The sequence below is a fragment of the Triticum aestivum genome, chromosome 3A (assembly GCF_018294505.1).
Source record: "Triticum aestivum cultivar Chinese Spring chromosome 3A, IWGSC CS RefSeq v2.1, whole genome shotgun sequence".
NCBI classification, from domain to species: Eukaryota; Viridiplantae; Streptophyta; class Magnoliopsida; order Poales; family Poaceae; genus Triticum; species Triticum aestivum.
In genome coordinates, this window is record NC_057800.1 from 27,396,450 (window position 1) to 27,405,384 (window position 8,935).

General features: G+C 45.1%; 1 long non-coding RNA gene across 2 annotated transcripts; it reads left to right on the plus strand.

Annotated features, from left to right (window-relative positions):
• The first annotated feature begins 6,818 nt into the window (after positions 1-6,818).
• LOC123057702 (uncharacterized) lies at positions 6,819-8,188 on the plus strand. 2 transcript variants are annotated; one of them, XR_006426927.1, is made up of 2 exons: positions 6,819-7,578; positions 7,938-8,188. It is a non-coding gene; the product is annotated as an uncharacterized lncRNA (long non-coding RNA). The 2 variants fall into 2 exon arrangements; XR_006426926.1 differs by having other exon boundaries at positions 6,819-7,530.
• Positions 8,189-8,935: the final 747 nt, after the last annotated feature.

An 8,935-nucleotide genomic window follows, 5' to 3' on the forward strand; every position in this document is an offset into this window, starting at 1 on the left:
TATACTATATACTATTTAAAAGTCGAGGGTGGGGCTTTTCCTGCGCGGTAGGCGGTGGGGCAGTTCCGCCTAGTCGGTTCGACAGAGACGCGAGAAGACGAGGGAGTAGGCTGCCGCAAACGTAGGGATGTGTGATTTGATAGAGAGTTAATGCTGGATAGGTGGGGCCCCATGATCATGGGAGAATGGAAAGCCACTACCCTTCCGTTCGCACGCTGGCAGTTCGCTCCTACTCATCCCCGCACGTCCTTCAATACTACGGCGGTTCGCTCCTAGTCATCCCGTCCATTCACATTACGACAGTTCCACTAATCCTAACCCTCCTCCCAAATCCATGGAGTAACAAATCTCCACAATCGGCGGTGAGTACAAGGTTAGAACCATCACCGACGATGAGTTCGACGTCATCTACACCCGTTCTTCCGCGACAGTGAAAGGATGCCTTCCTCGCTTCAGACGCATGTTCAAAGACTCAGATGATGAGTGGGTCACTGGGCTAGATGTTGAGTACACCACAGTCCTGAGATGAGAGAAGGATCTAAAGGACGAAGAGAGGAAGAAGCCCGTCGTGATCCAGGTTTGCGTGCATGACTTATGCTTGGTCTACCACATATGCCATGCCGACGTTGAGTGCCAGGATTTTAAGGACCTCCTCTAGAGCAACCTAGTCAAATTTATTACTGTAGACTTTGGTAACGACAAAGAAGTCCTGCGTCGGATAGGCCTCGTTGTAGGCAACACCTTCGACCTCCAGAAGAATCGGCTGGTGTCCTCTTGTCAGCCTTCAGTGCTGACCCTGGCAGGAGCCATGGTTCATCCTTTGCATGGTAAACTGGAGAAACCTCCATACACGTTTCATCGTCATGCATGGCAGCGGAATGTACTAGATATAGACCACATCCACTACGCTGCAATGGATGGCTACCTTTGCTTCAATATCTAAAAGGGTTGGATGAAGAGCAACAGCCAAGTGTGCGGTTCAAGCAAAGAAGTATCGGCCAAGAGGAAGAGGGACAAGGACGAAGTCGAGGACGTGGACGAGGAATCCGAGTAAGGTGGCAGTGTCATTGCTCCTGGTGGTTCTAATGTAGTGTCTACCGGAATAGTTGCAAAGTTTAATTTCAGGTGTGCTTAATTTAATTTGAGGGGTGTGTTGTGCTGAGCCCCTAGCAGAACTATGTTATGTTTCTTCTTGTTACTTTAACTCTTCAGTACGTACATACTAGTATTTCTTACATTTCATCTTTTAGTTGGTATAGTATTACCACTCGTTTCTTCACATTATATACGTACAATATATATGGCCAACATCATATAGCCAGCAGTTTAGTTGTCAAAGAACTTCAGGGTGCTTAGTTTTGTCAAAGAATTTCAGGGTGCTTAGAGGGTGCTTGGATCCAAGGGACTTATTTTAGTCTGACTAAAATAGTCTCTTTAAGAGGCTAAAGTTCCAAGCACCCTAACAAAAGAGGGGCTAAAACTAGTCTTGAGACTAAATTTTTTTAGTCAGGGGTACTCCTACTAAAATGTGGATTAGTCCTCTCTCTCCTCATTTAACTCCTCTCCTTTAACACAGGCGAGTTCTGGATTGGAGGGTTTGGAGGATAATAAATGCTCATTAGCTTGATTTTAGCCTTTTTAGTATTTGGATCCAAGCATGGGTGAGGCTAGCATGTTTTAGTCCCACTACTTTTAGTCATGGGACTAAAACGTATCCAAGCACCCTCTTAGTTTTATTTGAGGGGTGGGTTGTGCTGGACACCATTATTGTGACTAGCCTTTTTAATAGTACTATATGCATAATTTGGCAACGAGCGCTCTCTATATGTACCACCTTTTTAATTTTCAAGTTTTTCTCCATGGCGCAATCCATTGATACTACTACTGTACAAAAGTATACATTTTTTAAAAGGCTAGAGGGCGGGGCAGTCTAGCTTGGTCGGTTTCACGAGAGGCGAGGGCCTTTGTGATTTGACGGTTCATTACTGCTGGAAGGCAGGGCCTTGTGATTTGACTGCTCATATAAATGCCCTGACGACCTGATCAAGGAGGAGCAAAGAACCATGCGGTATACTCAAGTTTTCCACTAGAGTAGTACTGCTACGGAGGAGCACAAAACACGGCAGCCTAGTGCCATATGGCGATAAAAATGATCTAATTTGCTAGTCATCTCATTGTTAACATTGTTCTATTCATTCCCTCAAAAAACCATTATTCTATTGATGCCTCGCAAAGAACATGACACATGCGGCGAAACACCGGAAGAAAAAGATGAAACACAGGAGCAAAAGAAGAAGGAAGATTATCACCCCAAATGATCTAATTCACCGCGGAGTCGTAACTGCTTCTTCATCGCCTCCACAACCTCCATCTCCTTGGGCGTCTCCTCCGCCATCTTCTTCATTCTGTCCATGATGCGGGATTTCTCGACACGAGCCTTCATCATCTGTTCCACGGACGCATTACGTACCTTGACAGCAGCCGGGTGCTCGATGCGGAGCTTCGCCAAATCCTCCTTCTGTTCCATGACGAGGGCCTGTAGCATCTTCATCGAGGAACTACTATTCTCATGCAGCTTCTTCCAGCCGGCGTTCTTCTCCTTCAACAGGTCGATCTCGTGGCAGAGCTTCGCCTTGTCCTCCTGAAGTCGCAGGATTTCTCCGGTCGCCTTCTTCTCCGAGGCAATGCTCTTCTTGAGCAGCATCACCAAGCCGGCGGTCAACTCCCCCTGCTGATTGAGCTCAGCGGGCATGTCGTCGAGACTCTCCTTCAACAACTCCATCAAGCCTTGGATGAACTCATTCTGCTTATTGAGGTGCTTATTGAGCTGATCGGGCATGCCGTCGAGGGATAACGACTCCAGCTCCGCCGGCTCGGCATGTTCTCCTCCGCGGCTAGGGCGCTCCTAGGAGCCATCGCCTACCCGTGAGAGATCTTTCGAGGTCTCTGCGTGGCGGCGAGCCCTCTCTTTTTTTCCGCAGCCTTGGTTGCTGCTTCCTTGTTACGAGTAGTTCTCGACCTAGAGCTCTGCTCACCGGCCATGGCAACGACGGATGAAGAAGAAGCACTTATGAGGAGGAAAGGTAGAGTAATTTTCGGTTAGGTAGTTCCCCTTTTATAACCTAGGTACTAGCACTAGTACTAATACCTGCATAGTGGTAACACGTTCAGGTTTGGTAAGTACTAGTAGGTGTGAGCAGGCTTTCGAATGTGATGGGAACAAGGTAAAGATTAATTGATGGTTTTGGTTTTGAGGCCCGAAACGGCTCCCGATGAGTTTAGTGGAACATAAATTTCAAGTACTACACTGCTCAAATGCGTAAATATTATGTTACTGTCAAAAATTGGCACAAAATATGAAGGAGACCAATGGAAGTACTACTAGCAACCCACGATTTAACTACTCGCATGCGCGAGCAGTCAAATCACAAAAGTATACATTTTTTAAAAGGCTAGAGGGCAGGGCAGTCTAGCTTGGTCGGTTTCACGAGAGGCGAGGGCCTTTGTGATTTGACGGCTCATTACTGCTGGAAGGCAGGGCCTTGTGATTTGACTGCTCATATAAATGCCCTGACGACCTGATCAAGGAGGAGCAAAGAACCGTGCAGTATACTCAAGTTTTCCACTAGAGTAGTACTGCGACGGAGGAGCACAAAACACGGCAACCTAGTGCCATATGGCGATAAAAATGATCTAATTTGCTAGTCATCTCATTGTTAGCATTGTTCTATTCATTCCCTCAAAAAACCATTGTTCTATTGATGCCTCGCAAAGAACATGACACGTGCGGCGAAACACCGGAAGCAAAAGATGAAACACAGGAGCAAAAGAAGAAGGAAGATTATCACCCCAAATGATCTAATTCACCGCGGAGTCGTAACTGCTTCTTCATCGCCTCCACGACCTCCATCTCCTTGCGCGTCTCCTCCGCCATCTTCTTCATTCTGTCCATGACGCGGGATTTCTCGACACGAGCCTTCATCATCTGTTCCACGGACGCATTACGTACCTTGACAGCAGCCGGGTGCTCGATGCGGAGCTTCGCCAAATCCTCCTTCTGTTCCATGACGAGGGCCTGCAGCATCTTCATCGAGGAACTACTATTCTCAAGCAGCTTCTTCCAGCCGGCGTTCTTCTCCTTCAACAGGTCGATCTCGTGGCAGAGCTTCGCCTTGTCCTCCTAAAGTCGCAGGATTTCTCCGGTCGCCTTCTTCTCCGAGGCAATGCTCTTCTTGAGCAGCATCACCAAGCCGGCGGTCAACTCCCCCTGCTGATTGAGCTCAGCGGGCATGTCGTTGAGACTCTCCTTCAACAACTCCATCAAGCCTTGGATGAACTCATTCTGCTTATTGAGGTGCTTATTGAGCTGATCGGGCATGCCGTCAAGGGATAACGACTCCAGCTCCGCCGGCTCGGCATGTTCGCCTCCGCGGCTAGGGCGCTCCTAGGAGCCATCGCCTGCCCGTGAGAGATCTTTCGAGGTCTCTGCGTGGCGGCGAGCCCTCTCTTTTTTTCCGCAGCCTTGGTTGCTGCTCCCTTGTTACGAGTAGTTCTCGACCTAGAGCTCTGCTCACCGGCCATGGCAACGACGGACGAAGAAGAAGCACTTATGAGGAGGAAAGGTAGAGTAATTTTCGGTTAGGTAGTTCCCCTTTTATAACCTAGGTACTAGCACTAGTACTAATACCTGCATAGTGGTAACACGTTCAGGTTTGGTAAGTACTAGTAGGTGTGAGCAGGCTTTCGAATGTGATGGGAACAAGGTAAAGATTAATTGATGGTTTTGGTTTTGAGGCCCGAAACGGCTCCCGATGAGTTTAGCGGATCATAAATTTCAAGTACTACACTGCTCAAATGCGTAAATATTATGTTACTGTCAAAAATTGGCACAAAATATGAAGGAGACCAATGGAAGTACTACTAGCAACCCACGATTTAACTACTCGCATGCGCGAAGTGGAGTAATAATGTCTTTCTTCTGCCCTCACGTCCACTCAATTTGCATGTGCTATACTAATTGACAATCAATGAAGTGAATGACTTTACACGCATCAAATTATCACATGGGGTGGATCTTGGTACGAAATTGCGCCCGCCCGTGTACCCGCGTGTGCGTGCGAGGGAATGAGTGCGTGCGTGGCGTGCATGCACATCTTCGCTTCGTGCATGTACCGCTAGTATGGCTCAGGAGGACGAGTACATTCTTCTGGAACCAGCAGCACGTCACTGTGATCAATCCACGCAAGGAGGTCGCAACAATGCCTCCACATGTGCCACGTGGCTTCATGAACTATAAGAGAGACACTGTGTAGCGTGCCATTGGTATTCTAATTGTGTTTTGCACATACTCGAAGTACTAGTAAGGTACACGTGCATTGCACGCATCAGATTTTGCAACCAAATTATGAATAAATACCACACTATAGCATGTAAGCTCTGAGTCATATATGTCTGATGTAGCCCTTCGTTTAATTCTTATAGTTCATATCATTCAAAATCAATTAGTTTTTAACAAAAAGCTAAGAACGCGGGAATTGGAAAAACATGGGATTATAGTGGAATGTCGTCTTGAATCCTACAGGATTGTACGAGTGTTTGATTGTGCATAGAAAAAACGCAGAATTCTTTCAAAGAGGTTTGAGTGGATGGGATGTTTCCTATGAAATCCACTACAAGAAATGTGGACATTTATGACAAAAATATAATGACCGTGCTCAGTTGGTCATGGATCAATGACAAAAAATTACAAGATGGTCATGGGGTGTCCAAGGGGGTCTAAACTCCTCACAATTGTGACCATCTATGTCAGAAAGGTCATAGTCTCATCACTCCAATTGGTCATGAAAGGTATGGCACTATCCATGGCCTTGTTTTGGGCCCAACGTGACAAAATTAATATGGTCACAGGCTTGAATAATGATGACTGGGCAGACACATCGGCAATTTGCCCTTGTGTCATTGTATATGTGTAGTAATTTTGTTTACGTGTCATGTATACGTGTGAAATCAACCTATGGGTGCATGACAAATGGGGTATATCTACACCTGGAATGAGTGACCCGAATATTTAGTAGGTCCCCGATTTGATGTGTGGGACCAACAAACCTATGAGACCCACTAACCCACGGGACATGTGGGATTAGCTAGCATTCAGGGCCCATATGTAAGACGAGGGACCGAATGACCAATGGACCCACCTTACACATGGGACCATCTGACCAATAAGTACAATTGAATACTGATAAAATACAACAGCTGGGCTAGGTCCATTACAAAGAAGAATAATAGTTGAGCAGGTTGCCTGCTTACGATCAAGGCTAGATATCTGTCCAAAAATCTAAGGGCTTCCCTTTTATATTTGTATTTTCAATTTAGACGACTTAAAATTGTTTGAGGATTATCTAAATTATTTCATATCTAAATAAAAACGTATTTTTTGTAGTCACGTCATATTATTGATATTGGTCATTTAGTGAATGTGCATTATCCTTATAAAATTCGGCAATTTTTTTATAACTTTGACTTAGAACAAAAGCTAAAAACACACTTATTCGCGGACGAAGGGTGTATCAGTCAGCACATTATACCATTGAAAATCTCATTTCGTTAATTCAATGCTAATTCTTTATCACATATAACCCATATTTGGTTGGTCTATTTTATAGTTAAAATTAAATTTTACGATGCATGCATTCATTGGAATGGAGGGATTATCTCTGGCAATTTTTGAGCTCACGCCATATGTCTCAACGTATTTTCCCGCAAAACGCATTACCCGCGCGAGACCTTCCCGGCCCAAAGGCCCGAAACCAGACCAACCCAGGTCGTATAAAAAGTTCTGAAACCCTAACTCCTCCCGAATCCCCTCCAGCGCCGCTCCCACCTTCTACTCTCTCCACGATCCCCTCCCCTCCCACCTCGCCGAGCCTCGATCTGGCCGGATCTTGCCAATCCACACACGGATCTGGCCTAACAATTCCGCAGCTGCGGCGGCGGGCCACCAGGACGGCGGCGGGAACCACCAACCCATCTTGAGATCTCAACGGCGGCGGGTACCAAGAACCGATGTTGCACCAACCGCGCGCGTCACAAGGAGGGCGAGTGTGGTTGCTGCCGGAGTAGTGAACGCTGCGCTTGGCGCTGGACCAGCGGGGGATGGGTGGGCCGTGAGGCTTCATTGGGTCGTTTCCAACTGCCCCGGCATCGGCGGCGATGAGTTGGTGCGCCAGCAGACATGACCGTCCGCGCGCAAGGACCCCATGAATCCCGTGTACGCGGCCAAGGTGACCACGCCACTCGCAGCTCCATCTGGGCTATCCTCACTGTCATCGTCGCTTTCGGCCGGTCTCTTTCTTTTCTTTTTGAACACTATCGATTGATGAAGTTGTTTGCCCAAATTGATGTCTGAATGTGCCAAATCTGCTGCTCTATAGGTGCCAGCATCGATGACATAATTTATCAATAGTGGGTTCAGTAGTAACTCAAATCTGTTTCTCTGAATGTGCCAGCGTGTGATGGAATTTATCATTGGTGAGTTTGGTAGTAACTCTAATCTGCTGCTATGTTGTTTTCAGCCTGGTAAGATAGTTGTTCCTGCCACTTTCTTAACTATGTTACCTGTTTTCAGCTAGTGTACAAAAACAAACAAATTCTAGACATGCATGGAAATAATACTTGCTTGTTAACCTCTGTTGTATTGTCATGATAGTCGTTGTTAAGCTACAATGAGAACATTTTGTCCAACCTTTGTCCTATAGTGGGTGATTGTCTTGTGAAAAATACCTCTGTACTGTACTGTCATGACACTTTGGTTGGCTTATCATAATTGTAGTTTTTTCCTTCTTATTACAGTATATGCATCTTACAACAAAGATGTTTCAATTCAATTGCTATGTGGTCTGCATGTTCTTCTCATGTGTGATCTTTCTTGATCCCAGGATATTCTGCAATCCAGAAGAACTGGCTACTCAGAAGTGGATGACAGTGAACAGGAGAAGCTATGGTTTCTTGATTTGTTGTTATGTGTATGTGTTGTCATGAAGCATAGTGGTTCTGGCTTTGTGTAAAATCATTATAAGTATAGTACCTCTTTAGAGGAGTTTAACGCTGAACTATGTATGTGATTCATGTACCTGAAGTATCCACTATGATGCCTATTGCTGAAAACAATATAACTATTTATTGATAATATTAGTTTCTGGCTGGAATTATCTATGATGCCTTTTTTGAGGTAAATCTACGACGCCTAGTGTAACAAAAATGTGCAAAATAACGACTTGGCCAAGTTAAAAAATTAATGGGCTAAAATTGATAGGATCGGTCTCTGGATGTGGCCCAAAAATGAAACAGGCTAAAATGAATGGGCTGTATTGTTGGGCTTTGCGCATTTAGATACCTTATTGGACTGGGCTGGTGAAAATTGTGACCTTATTTTTCAATCATCAGTAATGCCATCAAGGCTGCCACATCATCACCTTAGCCACGTGGCTGAATCCATGTCAGATCCTACATGGTTCAAGTAGACCTCTAGTGACAAAAACTATTAGTTAAAGATTTATCGACCAAATGATTTTGGTCATAGAATCTTTGACCAAAGCATTCAAAAGGTCATGTTTGTTCGTTGTTGACGGCCAACTGTTGACCATCCAAATATGGTCATAAAAAGGTCATAAATGGATAACAACGATGATTCTTTGACCAAATTTGAGGGTCACAATTGAGTGTTTTTCTTGTAGTGATCTAGTGCAAATGAATCATATGGAAAAATTCCTGTGGTTTACAATCCTACGAATCAAACAACCAAGATAGGAAAAATTCCTAATGATTAGAATCCTCCAAAATTCCTTTAACAATCCTTTGAATCAAAGAAGCCCTTAATCTATGTTATGATTCATGGAATTGTGCGTTGTAAAGCATAAAGTAAAAACAAATAATG